At 36.5% G+C, this 19,679-nt stretch overlaps 1 long non-coding RNA gene across 5 annotated transcripts; it reads left to right on the forward strand.

The window, feature by feature from the left end:
- Positions 1–368: 368 nt before the first annotated feature.
- Positions 369–11,903, forward strand: LOC140144558 (uncharacterized). 5 transcript variants are annotated; one of them, XR_011857908.1, is made up of 5 exons: positions 369–976; positions 2,409–2,499; positions 3,391–3,469; positions 5,687–5,798; positions 7,720–11,903. It is a non-coding gene; the product is annotated as an uncharacterized lncRNA (long non-coding RNA). The 5 variants fall into 5 exon arrangements; XR_011857909.1 differs by having other exon boundaries at positions 374–668; positions 2,364–2,499; positions 3,416–3,469; XR_011857905.1 differs by having other exon boundaries at positions 376–976; positions 3,416–3,469.
- The last annotated feature ends 7,776 nt before the right edge of the window (positions 11,904–19,679 follow it).

The raw sequence follows: 19,679 nt of genomic DNA on the forward strand, positions 1-19,679 counted from the left end.
TGTACTGGAAACAAAATACACTGGTTTTACCTGAAAACAATTTTTTTCTTGTAATAGAAACATCATATGGGGTACTAGAGCATGCACAAATCGTTATAATGTGTAGAATATATAAAACGCTGTGGTATCTCATATGATAGTCATGGTATGCTTAGCCTGAGTCGCTCGGCCTATCTCGAACAAAATCGCGATGCGTAGCTGTTAAAAAACGAGAGGATTCACTGTACTATCACGGCAATTTTTAACACGAAGATATATAGGATGATGACGATGTGTGATGTGCCCTAGGAGTAATTCAATTTGATCTTTTAACTTTTTTGACATGTAAAGCTCGGTATTTCATGCAATCAAGTGGATTCAATCACCCGAAGCACATACAAGTAACCCATAGGTATCGGTTACTGGTGCTCACCAGTAACCGATTGCTATCGAGCTGGTAGAGCAAATATATATAGCACTATATGGCAGTAACCGATAGCTATCGATAACTGGTTGCGGGCCCATGGTGCACCATGTAAATAGGAATATTATTTGGTACACAGACCCATTTTCAATGGCCGCTTACAGTGAAAGCTATATGCCCGAAAGCTATGCTGCGAACGGAAGGATATTATTTGTACATTATTCGTCTCAGTACCGATGTAAGATCAGAGACAACCGTATGTCAGGTGTGGTATAAATGCATTGATGGTATGAAAGGATAACTGACTGTTAACTACACTGCATGGCTGAGCTAAATACCTAACATGCCTAACCCAGGCATAAGATACCCGACATGAACATGATGAATTCTGCACCATCCCTGACCAAATGTTTCGTAGTTCGCAACGCAAACGTAAAAAACCGGGCAAAACGGACACATCATTTATCGGTATGACATTTTCGTATTGGTGCTGCCCTATTTAAGTTTGCACTGAGTGAAGTGCCATCTCAGTTTGTGTGCGCCGATACGCAATGTGGATCATGTGCTAAACATGTAAATGAATTTTTATAATTTTAATATTCCAGGCCTTTTCGTCTAGATTTTAAAGGCGAGTGGTTAGTCACTCGCTAGCATGATGCTAGGCGAGTGGTCGAAATTTCACAAATATCACTTATTTGGGTATAATCTAAAGCTTTGGTCTTAAAACGGTATGTTGAAATGCGCGCGAAGTGCGCTAAATTTTTTTACTTTCTCCGCTTGGAGGGGGCACAAAATCGATTAAATGCTGAATTGGTTGATTTGATGGTAGATTTTGGGAGATTTGCGGCAAGTACATGTAATATTAAGTGTCTATGTGAGTGGAAAATCGCTGCTAGAAATCGAGTTTGGGCGAAGCGGTGGCGTAGCGAGAGCGATCGTCGCCTTCAAACGGCAAGGCCTGATATTCTGGATAATAATGGAGTATTAATTACAATTTCAAGCATAGTAGTTTGGGCAAGAAGCTATTTAAGCTACAGGACTGAGCCTTGTATTTTTAGTGCAAACTCTAATTCAAATCATGCAATTGTGTTGCACTAGCTTATACCGGGTACCGTTAATGCGTTATGCAGAGGTGGTGTTAGCTCGTTCACGTAGCGGTTGCGTTGTCCCACTGGCCTACTACACAATAAACATAGATTGGCTGGCGATCGAAGTGTTATCATCAGAGCACCTCGGACTAAGGTGGTGTGGGTTGGTGCAGAATTCGGCAAAATTTTGATGGTAAATTTGCATATTTGGATACTTTATCCCGTCTTTGATTTTATTCAACTCCTGTTTCGATCCTATCACGCACAAAATGGCTGTCATAATGGGTTCCTTTTAGATCATGTAAACTCGGTCATTTATCATTTGGTAGTTAATATGACTATCATTTGAGGACTGATTCCATGAGTCTGAGTTCTTATGATACATGTATCTTCCGAGGAGCAATTTCAGACAGTCAATAGCTATAGTTAAGCCAGCACCTTTTGGGGACCCAATTAATAACCTTATTGTGCCTATGCAGCTTCACACATGCTTTTAGACCAATCTGTTAGTACATTGTAGACCAATTGGCTAGTAGACTAAATGGCTAATTAGACCAAATGGGTTGTAGACCAAATGGGTATTAGGCCAAATGGCTATTACACTTATTGGTTATAGACCAAATGGGTATTAGACTAAATGGTTGTTAGACCAATTGGTTTTAATAGACTTACATGTACAAGTATTTGGTTATTAGACCAAATGGTTATTGGACCAAATGGTGATCAGACCAAATGATTATAGGACCATGATTATTGGACGTACTGGATATATACTTCATGGGTTTAGATCAAATGGATATACACGGAATGGATATATAAAATGGTACTAACATTGTAATGCTCAATGCTCATAAAATATATGATTCATGAAGTTCCTACTGTACCGTACTGAAATATTATGTGACTGATTGGTATAGCTAGTCCGATCTGCATGACTACTACCAAGCTTGATGTCCTAGAAGATCATGACTGAGTTATCCTGGACATGAATCTGAAGATTAAAATCATGTAAGTAGTTCTGTTTATTTTTTATTTTGAGTTGTTTTGGGGGTGTTTTTGTATTAGCCATGTCTGCCTACAGCCAATTATGCAGAAAAGACAGAGCAAAACAGATTTCGTGGGCATTCCTGACATGCCCATTTTTAGTGTTAATTTCTGACGTGCTCAAAATGCTTGATCATTCAATTCTCTATCACTTAGATGATATGAATACGTAATGACGGACATTTACTAAAACAGCTTACGCAATCAGGAATGTATTTTGTTCCAAGTTTAATTACTATGTGATTTCTGGGAGCCGATCTATGTACAATTTTGTCCCCACAAAATGAAATGAAATGAAGTGTTTGGGCTTATACAATTAATGAGGTCCAATAACGGGCTGTCTGATCACAGTGCATGGCTGTATAATACATGTAAACAAAATGTTAACCATTGACCAAAATGTTAACCCAGGGGCTTCTTTTGTTAATTCCTACAACATACTTTGATGGATGTAAATGGGACTTAGATATATGTGGCATTTATAATCTAACAACCAGCACAACTACATGTAAGTAGCAGTTCATGAATCACAACCTTTACATGTACCGGTAACCAAACTTTACCAAAGTGATGGCCAATTTTGAATATCAATGTGACCAAACTGATGGCAAGGATGTTTTCTACATGTATAATTTGGGATATTAGTGACATCACCAAACTAAAACTGATGAAAGGTGCAGATTCAAAATTTCCACTCCTTATTGGTTTGTACAACATGGCAATGACATTATTCAGAATGTACACAATAAATTTGGTAGCAAGCAGTTCATGAATGACCTGATAGCCAAAGTGATTGTTGATTTCAAAAATTAAAATGTTTTTTAATCTGTGTGTATACATGTACATACCCTTAAGTATTGTACACTGCTTTACTTCACAGGTTACAGATGGCATGGATTTGTTCCCTTCTCAAGCTTGGAAGATCGACTCGCAGGTTTGTACAAAGAATTTTATTGTGGGTCCTGCATTAACAGGATAAGACAAGATTATTTCATGTAGGTGGGATGCAAAATGTTGGTTTTTTTTAAATCTTTTTTGTTTGTTTGTTTTTTTGTTTTTGTTTTTCTGCATTTTTAAGTTGAGTTTTGATGGTATATTTATGTCAAGTAAGTGCAGAATATTTGGATATATGAAAATGTATAGCAAATATGAAAATTATAGATTAGTTTCCATAGGATTAATTGATTTCTTATTTCATGTAAGCAATTTGAATGAGAAAAAAATCTTTAGAATAAAAATTATCATTGAAACGTAACAATTTGTGCTGTATTTCTCAAATAAAACAAACAAAACACAATTGCTCCTTAAAGAAAAGATGCATGGCCTACAGGAAACAAACCCTCTTTCTTTTCTAGCATAATGGAGGTTTACAATTTTGACAAATGGAACGGTTTTCAAATCAATATCAATATATGAAATGATCAGTAACAAACAAGTGGATTGACAAATTGGCACATGGATACAATTCTCTTTAAGGCTCATTCAGTGATTTGCTCATCCGGTGGATTGTAAAAATCATCAAAATTCAGATATTGGCACGTACCTTCTTAGTGTTACAGATACATGTGCTAACATAGTATGCTAGTGGTTATTTAAAAGCGGAGAAATTAACTACATGTATTTGAATGGGGCTTCAACTTTGTTAATACTGCTGTGTTCGTTTTTTTTACAAGCCGCCAAATGTCGGCTTGTGCTGTCTTTTTCCCAATTCTTCTCCTTCTTTCTATCTTTCCTCTGGCAACTCGTGACATTTTGTGTGACTTGCCACGTTTCGCCCTAGCTCTGTTATGCTTTGACAGATTTCAATCATACTTGAGCCAAATGACCACTGGACTAGGCCAAACCTTACATTTGACTTTGACCTGACTGTGACCTTTGACCTTGACCTTGACCTTATGGCCAAAAATGTTGATTTCAAAAAAATGCTACTCCTTCCACAAATTTCATGCGATGAGGACATGGCTATATCATATGACTCGACATTAGTCGGTGTCTATAGGGTGTGCTCAGATAAGGGGTCAAAGGTCATTAAGGGGTCATTTCCGGTCAAAGTCTACAAAATATTCAAAAAATCACTGTCTTTACAAATTATGTAGCAGAGAGTCGCCATTAGCACACATGCATTGCTACTAGCCAGGGTCTTTAGGTAGACTGCTGCCCTCAGTCGTCAACCGTCTGGATTGACGACTGAGAAAACTACATGGAAAAAAAGTGACGGATTTTGCAACAGGATTCCTGTGGCATAGAGCATGCGCAGTTGTGTCCAAATTGACCTTTTGACCGAGTTTGTTGTTTTTAGAAGTTCAGAGCGCGATCTTGTCACAGCGGGCGCAGTACAGCGACGCGTTACACGGGCGCCGCTAGTCAGTCGCGCTACGGCGCACAACCAAAGTCGCATTGAATAGTTTTCAGAAGTCCGTCATGATATGGCCTGTAAGATAATCAGTCGTCACTACGAAGCATACACAGTACATGCGAAGTGTAGACGGCTGATTGGAATTAGTCTAGTCTTTAGGATGCCTACAGTTTTGGGGTCAAATGTCATTAAAGGGTTACTTCCGGTCAAAAACCAAAATTATCAAAAATGTTCAAAAATTTTTTATCTCAATATGTAAACAGACCAGAATAATATAGCCATCATACATGAATCAGTGTTCCCTGATGTATGCATGGTATTTTTATTTTGGGGGTCAAAGGTTTTTAAGGGGTCACTTTCTGTTTTTAGCTGAATAACTTCAAAAATTTTATCTCAAGAACTAAACATGTTAGAATTTTTAAATTAAAATTGGAACAATGCATTTTGTCGGTGTACATATGATTTTTTTTATTGAGGTCCAAGGTCATTAAGGGGGTCAAAAGGTCAATCAAAAATTTAAAAACATCAAAATCCATGTATAAGTTCCGATTAAGCTGAAATTCACCAGGAATATTTCTTATGACATCCTAAGCACAATGCAAGAGCAGTTGACCCTATCCGTGACCCAGGGGTCAAGTTATAGGGGTCAAAGGTCAAATTGCGGTTCGTACTCAGCGTCTGTTGACTCTAATTGTTTTTGTTGCTAAATTGTTCATAGCAAAAATACCCAATTATCATTTACTCTAAAGCAATTTATAAACAATTTTTATTTTTTCACTCCTTCATACATTGTAGGAACACTGAATTTAAGTTGATGACCTGACAAGTTTATGGACAGATTTAGACGCTGGCATGGTGGCAGAAAGGTAGACGCTTACTAGGTTATAGTAATCTAGACCTGAAGAAGGTGAGACTAAAGAGTTAGATGTGACAAGGTGATAAAATGATACCAGACTAAAGTATGTTCAGCTTATAACAGGCAGAATTTATTTGTTTTTGTTACTGAGTATGTTATTGTTAATAATGGAGCATGCCAATAAAGTCCCAACTCACGCCACGTAAATTCACATACATGTAAGCGTGCATTATGCAACACTTAACTAGTGTAAGTGATGCAACCAACTATGTGCCCACCATTCTGTATACAATACATGGATGTTATGAGTCTCTATTTTTTTCTCGCTTGCTTATTATAAGCCAAACAAACTTTACTGGTAGACCCTCATTTATAAGTTTATGTAGTGATCTGGTGATGCTGGTAAGTGAACATGGTGAAAGCGAGGTACATTGTAGACTATGACAAAGTGATGGACAAGTAGACTACATGTAGACATGTATAAATGATAGAGATGTATTTTTTATTTGGTTTGTTCTAGTTTTGAGAACAATGGATAACTCAAGAAAGCCTCTATTGAAGGTTCCATTGGGGTCCATTTGAACACTGGGACGGGTCGGGAACAGTCAGGGGTTAACACCTTTACATGTATACTCTTTTCAAATCTGGCTGTGTGATACATTTACAGGCTTGGCTCTGTGCACTTGGGACAGAAAGCTTAACGTCCCATCCAAAGAATGGAGTAAACTTTTTGATTCATTTACCTAATTCTAAATGAACCGTGGGGAGAGCAGTAATCTGAATTTAATCTATAACGGTTGCCACTTAATTTCTGACATTTTTTCCCAAGTCAATATCCCAGCAAATCCCCACCATCAGGAATTGAACCCAGGACCTCATGCACTAAAAGCAAGTACCCTAACCATTAGGCCATATTGTTCCTCATGATCTGGTAGACCTCACAAGGTGGTAGAGAGGCAGACCTTGAACAGTTTATAGTTATCTAGACACTGACAAGATGATTGAGAGGTAGATTGTGATAAAGTGATCTGTAGACCCTGGCAAGGTGATAGCTTAGATATAGACCTTGACATGGTGATACAGAAGTACACACTGACAAGGTAATAGAGAGGTAGATTCTGACATGGTGATAGAGAGGTGGACTATTTATTACAAGTATATAGAGATTGACCCTGACAAGGTGATACAAAGTCAGACTTTGACAAGGTAATATGTGACATGATCAAGGGGAATGAATCACATGTCGACTCTGGTCGAAAATGAGTTTTTCACATGTTTCTAAAGAGGACATTTAGAGCTTTCGGAGACTGAAAATCCCATGTTGATACAACTTTTCGTTGCAAAGTTACATCAATTTATCAATTGCTGAAAACACTATAAAACAAAAGAATTTTAACACTTTCTTTGTTAATATAGGGTCCACAACTTGTAAGTTCCCCCCTAAATACGGAAAATGAAACAAATGAACTGAAAAAGTTCTGATATGACCAGATAGATGGAGAAGACAAAATTTTGTACTGTCTGCTTCAGTATAGATTCTGCACAGAAAATGTTTCATGCCTTTATGATTCATGAATTCTTTGCATTGTAAAGGCCATAGGCCAGTTTGATTTTTTTCTTCACCTTTCTAATGTTTGTAATATTGCAAGCAGATGTTGCATATGATCCAAAGATGTGTTTCAAATTGGCAGAACATTATTGAATTTTCAAAATCTACCCAAGTATTGTTTACTTAAAAATTTATGGGCTCTTCTACAAGTGTAAAGAATATTTTTGTGGGCATAGTATAGTTTATTTATTTATTGAAAAACAAAATCAATGATGCTAGTTGCCATGTTTATTTTATTCATATACCTGGAAACAGTGTCATATTATACTTATATTTTCTCACAACCATTACATGTACTAAATATATTTTAATAATATTTATTTACTTCTGACTCAAACAATTCTACTTCTTCTCTCTATGCAGATAAGCACCTGGCCTAGGTATATTATTTGTGACTTCTCCTGTGGAGCAAGTGATCACGGTGGTATCGCTACAATCTTCAAGCAATCCATGAATCTCCAAAATTGCAGACCTTTGTAATGATTTTAGAAACTTTAAACATTCCAGTGTTCTGTACACAACAATTGGTATCCAATATTTCATTGTCAAAGCAAACTGGTTTTCTTCTGTTGAATTTTCTGAGTAGAGATATTACCCTCATAATGAGATCAGAATTTGCTGCAGGTGATTTCAACATGTGCATATCCCATTTAAGCCTGGAGTTGAATGCATCAAGACTTCTAGCTACACCAAGGCACTCAACAGCCATATCGTGGACTTTGTAATGCTGTGATTCGATGATGATTTAATTCATCTTTGCTGCGTTCAGAATAATCTTCTTTCAGACCATCATATGAGAAAATGCTTTAACTCAAAGAAACCATCATGTACCAAAAAGACATTAGCATATCATTATGAAGTGTATAGATCATTGGCAATACTTTAAAAAGGGTTAAAAGTGAACTAGGATCTTCCTAGCAAGGCTACTGCTTGAAACAAATTAAACTCGTACAGAAAGACCACATTATCCCAAGAAGAACAAGCTTAAACTTATCAAAAAGATATTGGTCAACCAATCAAAAGTGCTGGAGTTGGACACCATTTATACTATATCTATCTACCTTGAGTCACCGGCACTATCTTGGAAGTTCAGCGTGTTCTGTGTTAGATTAGCGTTACTTGGTGTGTGTACATACTTTCACACACATGATCAAAGTGGTGCATATGTACACACAAGAAACAAGACTAAGCCAATGTAGCACACGCTGAACTTCAAAGCTAGTGCCGGTGACTCGAGGTAGGTATACAGACTATAATGGCAGAAAGTTAACTCCTTTCTAAATGCTAAAAATGACGGATGTTTACCACATGGTTTTTAGTCTTTACCCAGAGCAGCAAGCACACAGAAACGTTGAAATCCTTAAAGATTTCAATCTACTCCTCCACTTCCATTGTGTCTATGTAGCTCAGTTGGTTAGGCTGTTGTGCAAGTATTACAAAGGTTGCCGGTTGGAATCCAGCCAGATATCAATGCACTCTTTTGTTTTTCAATGGTATGCGCTGGCTGCTTTGAGTAAAGATTAAGATGCGTTTATCACATCAACCCAGAGAACCAGTATAATAACTTCATGTATGTACAAATGATACCTAATGCCAACTTTTACATGAAATAAGTTGTCACACTCTGTGAGGAACTTGACGGAGATGGTTCCCAAGTTGAGTAGTGTTGCATTTAACAATAATGTAATATGTAAACAGAGTGTTTAGTTTTACTACATTCAGTCAAATTATGATTTGAAAACTTGTGGTTGCACTAAATCACTCTTATCCTTAAAAATATTTTATCAATATTTTGATAATAACAATCAAGCCTAAAAATAAGCAGATCTGGACCAGGAGCCACACATTTCGAAAAAGCAGCTATTGGTCCTGAGATTATCTAGTGAACTAGGAGCCAATTTTAAAGAGCTAAGAGTCATTTCAATTTCAATTGTACACATTAAATACAAACCTGCTTTAACTACGAGGCTCTATTTAAAAAATGTGGAGTCTGATTCAAATGATTTTGGTACGGACCAGGAGCCAAAACGTTATAACCATTGGGTAAATGGCTCCTGGGTGCCTGGTTATTTTGAAGCTTGATAACAATCCCATTGCATATTGTAAAGATTAAAACTGCAATTATTCAAAACAGTAATGTACAATCTTATAACTTGTAACTGAGATAGAATTGGGCTCAAGATCAAGTCTGTATCCATGTTTACAACTGATTTCAGGGAAATACTCCTCAGTATTCACATTATTTAATTTTTTGTCTGTTTCAACTGATCCTATGATACCACCTAATTTAGTGTTCATGTTGATAAGAACTGGACCAGTCAAAAATTGTTTGATGTTGTGGTCCCCTTTATTGTGGAACAGGCTCCAATGTAACAGCAGGGAGGTTTGCTTGCATGTAAGTCTCATTTGTATCAAAAATATTGATTTATATCGTTGTATTTATTTATTTTTTGCACTCTGTTCCAATTGTTAAAGTGCTATGTTTGCATTATGTCCTTGTAGACTTCTTCATAGTCCACCTGCCCATTGTGCATCACCAGCTATTACATTCATGCATGAGACTCCAGTTTCTATTAATTGCACAATTGATAGATTTTCCACCTCTGATCTTTTCATCTGTTTACCATCTTCCCAAGTGGCCTACTGACTTCAGATTGCGGTTAAAATGTTTAACACAGGCATCTTTGGAGAGCAGTCCAGTTTTCTGGTCTACCTAAATTAGCCATGACATAATGTATTTTTAAATGGATCTGACTTTCGATTGGTCACCCAGATCTTTTGATTTTTTTTTCCGGACACAAGCCAAAGGGGACAACCTAACCATTTCTGGTCACCTGAAATTATGTAGGACCAGGTGGCATATTGGATTTTTGTCTACATGTATGTAAATGTCAGGAGTGGAACTTACCAGTAATATATAATGGAGTGGCATATTAATCACTTTTGAATTAAGAATATCAGCCATCTGCACTGCCTGTATTCAGTTTATCGTTCCCATTCAAGTTGTGATGTATAAATTATATATCACATTGTATAGGGTCAGAAATGAATTGAACAATTGGTGTTTGACTTTGAAAATACTTAACATAAACTTTTTTTCATCAGTGATGTTTGCTGTACAAATTATTCATTCCTTCTGATTCTGTTGGGCCATTATGCAATTTGAGAATTATAGATGGAGTCACAGCTGGAAGCATAGCAAATAGTGGATCAACTAGATTTTGCTATATTGAATAAATCACCAAAGTTCTACTGAGTCCAATTTCGAAAATGTGTATTGTTGCATAGATATGAACTGTAGCATTGCCAAAAGTAAATGATATATGATTTCGCTATCCATGTTTGACCAGAGGTAAAAGGTCACACAGCCTTGAAAATTACTACAAATCTGGCGTCATATGAACCTCCGGTCAAGTCGAAACTGCTCTAAAATCATATCTCATGTATTGTTTGTAATTTTGCAGTTCATATCTACAGACAAGACCAAGATTGTGAAATGTGACTCCCTACCAGGGCTGTCAACTCTAACGCATTGGCCGTGAGTCTCACGCATTTGGTCACTTTCTCATGGTCTTACACCAAGGTAGTATAATCTCACCCTTGGTAGTAAATCTCGCATAAAACGCTGGAAAATGAGTAAAATCTCACGCATCATCAAAATAATTTGTTGTCCCTACCCCCGCTTTTCAGATTATCGAATGCCATGGCTCAAATAATAATGGGTCAAAATGAACATTGAAGTCGACAAATCCCGGTACGGCTGTCTCACGCAGTGGGGTAACTTCCGGGGCATAGGGGGGCAATGTCACCCGGGCGCTACCCTAAGGGGGGTGCCAAATTGACCAATTCATCATCGATTCTGCGCCCCTCCAAGCATTGAAAGTCAAAATTTTCAGCACGAAATCAATTGAAAGAACATTTTAAGACGATATTTAACTTCTAGTAACCAAAATTAATTTGTGGTAGGCCTTATTTGTCCAAAATTGTGCGTGTTCCGCGCGCAATTGTTTTAAGTATTGCCCGCGTCTAAGATATTCTGGGGGGAGGTATGGGCGCAAATTTTGTTTCTTGCCCCGGGCGCTACCAACCATAGTTACGCCACTGGTCTCACGCCAAGCAAATCCAAAAAGTTGACAGCCCTGCTCCCTACCCCTTAATTTAGCATCAATATTTAAACTAAATATATGGCTTTAGCCAAAAATATGGTAACCAATTGGAGACTTGCTATTTGGTGCTGTCTGGAGGGTCTAAACAATTATTGGCTATGATGTCATCTCAATGCCTTCTTTTCCCAGGTTGTTTCTACAGATTTCTCTATATATAGAGTTATACAGTAAGAAGTAGCAAATAAGTAGGGATTTTTAAAAATCTACTGCCTGTGCGAAACATGCTCCCATCTTACTGATATTTTAGCACAATAGTAGTATGTACCTAGTAAAATACTTGGATACTTCCAAGTCGATCCGAGAAAAACAGTGTTTTTCGCCCCACCCTAATGTTGATATTGATGTTAATGATTAATATGAAATAAATATGTTGATAACAAACTTGGGTTCTAATGTGTCTTATTCTGTGTATTATTCCAATAAGTTAAATGTCACAGCTATTACAACCAAAATGATTTTCTGTGATTCAAGAACATTTGTACCTTTAATATTGAAAGTGGATTGAAAGGATGCCAGATATAGCAGGACCAGTTATTTAACTAAATAACAGCAGTGTATTCTTATCAAAACATTGATCTTGTAGCCTCAAATGGGCCAGTAAGAAAGCCAATCATTTGCATTTATATTTCCGTATGTCTAGCGGTTCTTGAGTCAAGTCAAATGTATCAAAATAAGTTTTGGATTTGGCCTCCTCCCCCTGCTTTATAGAACCCAAACCATATTCATACTGTGTGTCAGCTTTATATCTCAATATTTAAGTGCAAACACATGTCTTGCTCCCCTATAACCCGTATTAACCCTAACCGTGCGCATGTGTTTTGCTATCAGAAGGGAAAGAAGAATGAAAAAGGAGAGCAATGTACTCTGTACCACCAGGATTCGAACCTCAGACCCATCGCAGTGGCATAGTGTCTTAGGGGCACGTACCCCCAATCCATTGCAAATTTTAGAAAATCACATATGATGATACATGATATGCCACTGACCCATCCCATGCCATGCAGAAGATCGCCAGCCACTCCCAGCCACTGGGGTTAGCCACTGGGGTTACGCTGACACGCCAACAATTCCCTGAATATAAAGTCTGCACAAAAAGTAACTCAGCTGTTGTAATATACTCCTATAGCTTCAGAACTAATAATTGTTTCCACAATATTTCAACATAGAAAGAAGGACGATTTATTTACTCGCATTTTGATACCCCATTTCACAGCAGTGTTTTTAAAGAAAATTACCTGAATTTAAAAGTTGCAGCTACTTGTATTGATTTGAAGTCAGCGCGAAGATAAATGGAGGGTGTTACGTGCCACAATGCTTGCGTAAAAACCATTGATCGCTGTAAACTGCAACTTTAAAATTCGGGTATTTTTCTTTAAAAGCACTACTGTGTTGTTAATATTGAGCGACATTTGACAAATAGGGTATCAAAATGCGCAGAATAAATCGCCCTTCTTTCTATGTAGAAATATTGTGGAAACAATTATTAGTTCTGAAGCTATAGGCGTTTTTATAACAGCCGAGTTTCTTTTTGTGCAGACTTTATATGACTTAGACTGCCTGCGTCATCACATCATGTGGAATGCATGCACGAGCAGTGGTTTAATAGTGAGCTCTGGTTGCGTTAGGGTTAAACCTAAAGCCACAATTTCTCCCCGGACAAATTCACAGAATTCAGGGTGTGCTCACAGAAATTCAGAAAATGCCACAAAATAGTCAACAAATGTATCAAATGTCTAACTTTTGTGTTGATTTGCAAAATAAAACTAAGAAAAGTGATTATTTAGCAGTAATTAACCATTAAACAATCCATTCTAGCATTAATTCTGGGCCTACCATGCAAAATTCTGGCCATACTACAGTAAAAGGTAAGACAAAATACACTTAAAACATGTTTGTTTTAACTTTTCAGTGCTTTATGGTGGAAAACGGAAAAGCACGGAAATTGTCAATTTTAACACAGATTTTAAATTTCAGTAACACAGAGAAATTGTGGCCTTAGTTAAACCCATCAAGTGAAAAAATTCTCATAGGTTTGTTTTATGTGTTCATGCATGGTAAACCGTAGGTTGGATAGGGTTTGCTACACCTCGGGCACATTTGGATTTATATATAGCATGGTACCACCACATACATCGTAACACTCAATTAAACCATGGTATCTTTGTTTTACTATCATCATACATATTTAAAGGCATAGGCCTAGTGATGATTAAATCAAACAATTAAGCTTTTTGTCCTGATTCATGATCTAGTATCCTTCAGCAAAATGGTTATGAAAATGCACAATGATTTAATTTTGTGGCCAACATAATGTTGGATGTATCATAGTGTTGGGAGGTAACTTAACTATCAGGAACGGAACAATGGCTGCATTAAAATAACTTGCACAAATTTCTATTCAAAGGAGCACTCTGCTTTATTGAAAACATCCATTGGCAAATAAATATATCATCATAAAGAGTACAAATATCATGTCTTACAGTATACAACAAAGATGACAATTGTGATTTATGAATGTCAATAGTCCCAAAATGTGTCAAAAGACAATGACTTGTGCATCAAAATCATATTGACATGTCAGCATTATCTTATAGCAGTACCCATAGGAATGGTGTACTTGTGTGATATAATTTAATATGTATTTTCAATACTATGCAATGCAATGTGAAGGTATTAAGATGATACCAACATTCCAATTTCATTAAGGGATGGGAAAGCAATGTTTTGCACAGTATTTTTTGTGGGACATGAGAGCACATCAAATTGCATTCTGAATATGATTATATGAAGAATATCCTTCCGATAGTCAAATAATTTAGATTTTTTTTTTAAATTTGTGATAATAATAATTTTATGATGGCAAATTATTAAAACATATTATTTTTTTATATTTATTTATTCATTTATTTTATTTATTTATTACTTTATCACTGGCACAGAATTACAAAAATATAATATTGTTACATAAGTTACCCAAGGAAAATTTTTAACAAGTCCAATGCATGGCTGGAGCGAACAGGTGCATATGCATCTCTAAGACCACCCCACCAAAACCAAAAAGAAGGGAAGGAAAAAATAAATTAGAGGGGAAAATACAGGCTGAGTTATGTTTGCCTGCAATTTGGATATATTTACAAAAAGAGGTCAAGTGCAAACACAAGTTGCATCAAAGGTGTGAGCAAATTTGGACTGGATTTTTACATGAAGCAACAGATTGTGGATCTAATGATACTAGAGAGCTGGTTCCAAATGGGCACCATACACTGAAAAAAGCCCATCTTGTGGCACTGAGTTTTAGAAAGCTGATTTGCCAGCAATAAGGTAAATAATATATATTTGATGTTTAACAGTCCTTGAAGTAAATTCATGATGATACATTACTTAAAGTGTATATAGCTGGGAGGAACAGCTGTCCATCTTTGAAAATGCTGACCTTTCGTACTGAAGTACACATTTTTTCCCAAAAAGACCTAAAAATTTGTATTATATCACAAAATTCCATATTTGATATTGGAAGGACATTCCTCGTATTCACAATGCATTTTGATGTGTCTGATGTGCTCTCAGGTCCGACATAAAATACTGTGCAAACATTACTCTTCGATCCCTTAACATATTTTTATTTGTTTCTTGACAAATGACAGCTATTGTACTTATTTCCAAGTGCATAACAAACCTACACGGGCGACTTGAAAAAATATCCTTGATCCGAGAATTTTGAGCATGGCCCAATATAAGCCCAAATGACACGAGACCATACATGAGCAGGTGTAAATGACACACTATCTGAGATGGCATGTATGTATGATCATACGCTTAAGGGTATCCTGTCTGAAACCACAAACAGCTGCCAGGTGCATTTTCTCCAGTTGTGCTTTCATAATTTCTAGTATTATTTTAATTCATGTTTTATTTCAAATAATATATATAACTGTCGGTTGTGGTAGCTGAGACAGTCTGTTATAAAGGCTTTCTGTCCAAATATGATACCCTTGAGTTGATCTGATTTTGATGTACGTCCTGCACCTGGTTTCCCAATTTCATTGGATCAAGGATGTTTACCCAAATGTTACAAATATACAACCACACCATATCGTTATGAATTCGGCAGACGGCCGAATCCGGATTCGGCTTTTAGTAAATTCATTTTACGCATTCATTAATTTTGAATTTGAGAATAAGGGATCAATGCTATACATGATAGAGGGCAGCAGGTCAATTTTTTAACGGAGATCAGATGATAAGTATTCAAAAGAGGGCGACATACAGGGTTAGCTAACGGTGACTCACAGTACGGTCAAAGACGATAACCGTAAAAAAAATCGATATGCCGCCCTCTATATGTAAAGAATTGATCCCTTGTTCTCTAATTCAAAAGTAATGCATGCCAAAAATGAATTTACCAAAAGCCGAATCCGGATTCGGCCGTCTGCCGAATTCATAACGATATGAATGGGGTTTATAAGAAAAGCAGAGTATTAAAGGTCTTATACTGATATCTACAATATACATGTAGGCAACTAGAGTTTGATTCACAAACGTATGCAGATTATGTCGCTATAAAGCATCATGACAGTTCATCAGATGGGCAGTTACTGCTTTATAGTGATGTGATCCGCACAACGATCTAAACATCATGACCTCTTTCAACAACTTCTAAATGGCTTGACTTACTCTAAATGTCTAAATATGTCATATTAAATGTTACATTACACTATGGGTACAATGATTGTGTTATGCTAAGACAAACTTCATTACAGACTGCCATAACAAAATACTACTGACAACTCGCTCAAATTTGTTTTGTTATGCAAGATTTGAGCAAGCTTGTTAACTTAACCCTGTAGGGTTATTTCATGCATGTTGATGGTACAGGCTATGTGATAGCTTTTGCTGTTTCATTTTGGTATTCCTTTTTTTTACTTTTTTTTAAAAACCATTTGTAAAACAAAAATATTAAGACTTGCTACACCAAAATTATTTGGCTATTTCAGTTCCAAACTTACATGTATTTGTGTTTGAAACCAACACTTCAATTAACCCTTTGCACAAAACGAGGTTCTCCTTGCAAATGCATGCACAAAAAGTGCATATTCATATCAACACGCCAGAAGGCTTTGTGGCTTGTGCGGTAATTTAAAGCACACACACTTTGCGGGTAGAACCTCATTTGAGATAACGGTGCAAAGGGGGAAGAGCAAGGAGAGAGAACAAGGACCATTTTCCCAACTCATAATTTCTGCCTTCATTGCTTTTTAAGTCCAATGTACCATACATTTAAAACAAGAGATACATAGAAAACCAAGTGGCGGTGAAAATGCCAGTTCCTTGATCCTAAAGCACGTACTGGCTAGTTTTTAGGGCAAATAAAAACTAGAATTACACAGTTTGCAATTAACATGATTAAGGTGGCCCCCACACAAAGGTGTGTAAATAACAAGGTTTATTAAGGAAATTTTTGAAACTACAAATAATATGGAATATGCAAATAAGCTCATTAATATTTATAAATATGCAAATAACATAACACAAAACTAAACAGCACATCAGGCCACCATATACTATCACCATCCAAGTTTCAAGTTGATTGATCATTGTCTTTAAGCTGCAGAGTGGATTAATGGAAATGTATTGAAACATGCAAATAAGCTCATTACTATTCATAAATATACAAATAAAATGACACAAAACTGCACAGCACATCATATTCTATCACCATACCAAGTTTGAAGATGATCCATTATTGCATTAAGCTGCACAGAGGATTAATGGTTTTGCCAATACGCCAGGACGGACAGCCAACCAGGCAGGCAACCATCTGGATGATAACATAACCGCCCCACATTTGTGTGGGGGCCAAAAATTACATTGGAAAAATAGACTATTACTGTTGCATTAGCAATATTGAGAAAGTTCCTGCAATCTTAGTGGATCTTAGCTGTGTGATATGACACGATATAACACGTTTAGCCCATGCACGCCTACATGTTACTCGCCCTCGCTATTTGAACCAATTGAAGGTGCATAGCAACAACGGGGCTGATCAATTCTCATGATTAATATTTTGATTTGATTTGAAGCGTGAATGAGAATAAAAAGGTATTGCTTTAGCCCGCTGTTGTGCATCTATCGCCTTGCTGTTTTACTTAAAATTTGATAATGCCTGTGTAATATACAGTAAGCCAAAAAATTAAGGTACCAGTTGTGTTCACCCCTGTGTATCTTTAAATAACGACAAATATGTCCAAATTAAAACAAACCGCCAATACCTGTACTCTTTAGCTCTGATTTTAGACCTTATTGGTTGAAATTGGTTGCGAATTAAAGAAATGGTGATCTAAAACCTAATGAAGAAACGAACTAAAGTTGCAGTTTCGTGTTCTAATCAATGAAAGCACGACGCTATAGTTTAAATGTGCTAATCAATGGAACCACGGCGCTACATGTAGTTCTCTTGTTCGTGAATGCTTTGTGTACAAATCAACATGATCAATAAGGCATGGAATGGAGCAAACTCCAACTTTTAAATTGGCATCTTCCTTGTTTTTTGGATATAGTTGTGTCTTTATTTCTTGAACAATTTCAACGAATGAGGTCTTAAATTCGAGCTAAAAGATGCAGGTATTGGCTGGTGGTACCAATTATGATATATCTGTCTTTGTTTAGGATATACAGGGGGTGAACATAACTGACACCTTAATTCTTTGGCTTACTGTATGAGATGATATATGCACGACATCGGCTTTAGAACCATACCTTTATTAATTGCAAACTAAAGACTAGCTTTTAGTGTGCCAGAGTGCTAAAAATAATTGAGAACCGAAGTGGCATTTGGACTGCAAATGTTGATTTTGTTTACACACCTTTGCTGGCATCAATATGAATATGAACTTATGCCTGACTGTGTTGGACTGACACACAGGTTTGTGCAGTGTCAACATGAATTGTGTGTGTAATCGCAGTATATCACATTCACGCATCCTGGATATTTCCCGGCGATTTGCATTCGCTATTTTGAGCCAGTTAACTTGTAGATTTGGAAAGAGAGAAGTAGTAATTTTTAAATCAAGAAAAAATGGGGAGGTGACTTTCAGAAATTTGTATTTTATCAGTTTCTAGTGAAATAATACTTCTAGGTGTTTAAAAAAATATATAATTCGGGCATGGCTCCCCAACCCTGCTATTATTAACATTTCTTTTACACAGATACTTTCAACATGATATGAGTGATCAATTGACACCACTCGAGTATTGTACAAATTATCAGCGGAATCTATTTATTTTGCTTAAGGAAGGTAACCTGATATATTTGGAAAATGGAATTCTGTAAAATTGATGTATAACATAAAATGTTGTCCCTCAAGCATTCATGCAAAAAGAAAATGTAAATGTTTCTTGTGAATTGGTCTAATTCCTTATGAAATTACTGACATACAGTGTGATAATCTTGATAATATAGCCAGTCTACAGTGTTTTTATTAATGATATTCATGTAATAAATTGATATCAAATGAGATATATTTTTCATGAACATAATGAATTTAGAGGTTCCAAATCAGTGTATTTACGAAGATATCATAAAAAAACTGTTGAATTAGTACCAAACGTGGTACATGTACATACCACAATCAAGACTAATTTGACAGTATTTTGATGATTTCGTCTTCCTATATAAAGTGCATACCTCAATATTGAGTATTGTCGCACAGGCTTAACACGCACATGTTACCTATGCACAATCCTGGAACCTTAGATTGATTGCAGATATTAGAACCGGGGATGGTCCCCCTTCTCTTTTCGAATAGCTCTGACACTTTACGTGCACAGGGTTTGACTCTTCTTGTACACATGACCAACAGCTTTAAGTGACTTCCAAAACTTCTGTACATATACTGATTTGGAAGGCCTATTTCAATATGTTAATGAGAAAAATATGAGCTTTAACCTGATACTAAAATCTGCATTTTGATGGGACCCGTATACATAGCCATGTATGACAAGATAGCCCAAAGGTCTATGTCATTGGGCCATAGCAGTTGCTTATCAAATATAACTTAGTATGCGGAGGCTATTAGAATTTGTCATATCACATTATTAAACACTTAAGGGGGTACTACACTTATAGCGCATTGGTGACAAGTAAGATATGTATGTTGT

Source organism: Amphiura filiformis, unplaced genomic scaffold (assembly GCF_039555335.1).
Source record: "Amphiura filiformis unplaced genomic scaffold, Afil_fr2py scaffold_63, whole genome shotgun sequence".
Lineage (NCBI taxonomy): Eukaryota > Metazoa > Echinodermata > Ophiuroidea > Amphilepidida > Amphiuridae > Amphiura > Amphiura filiformis.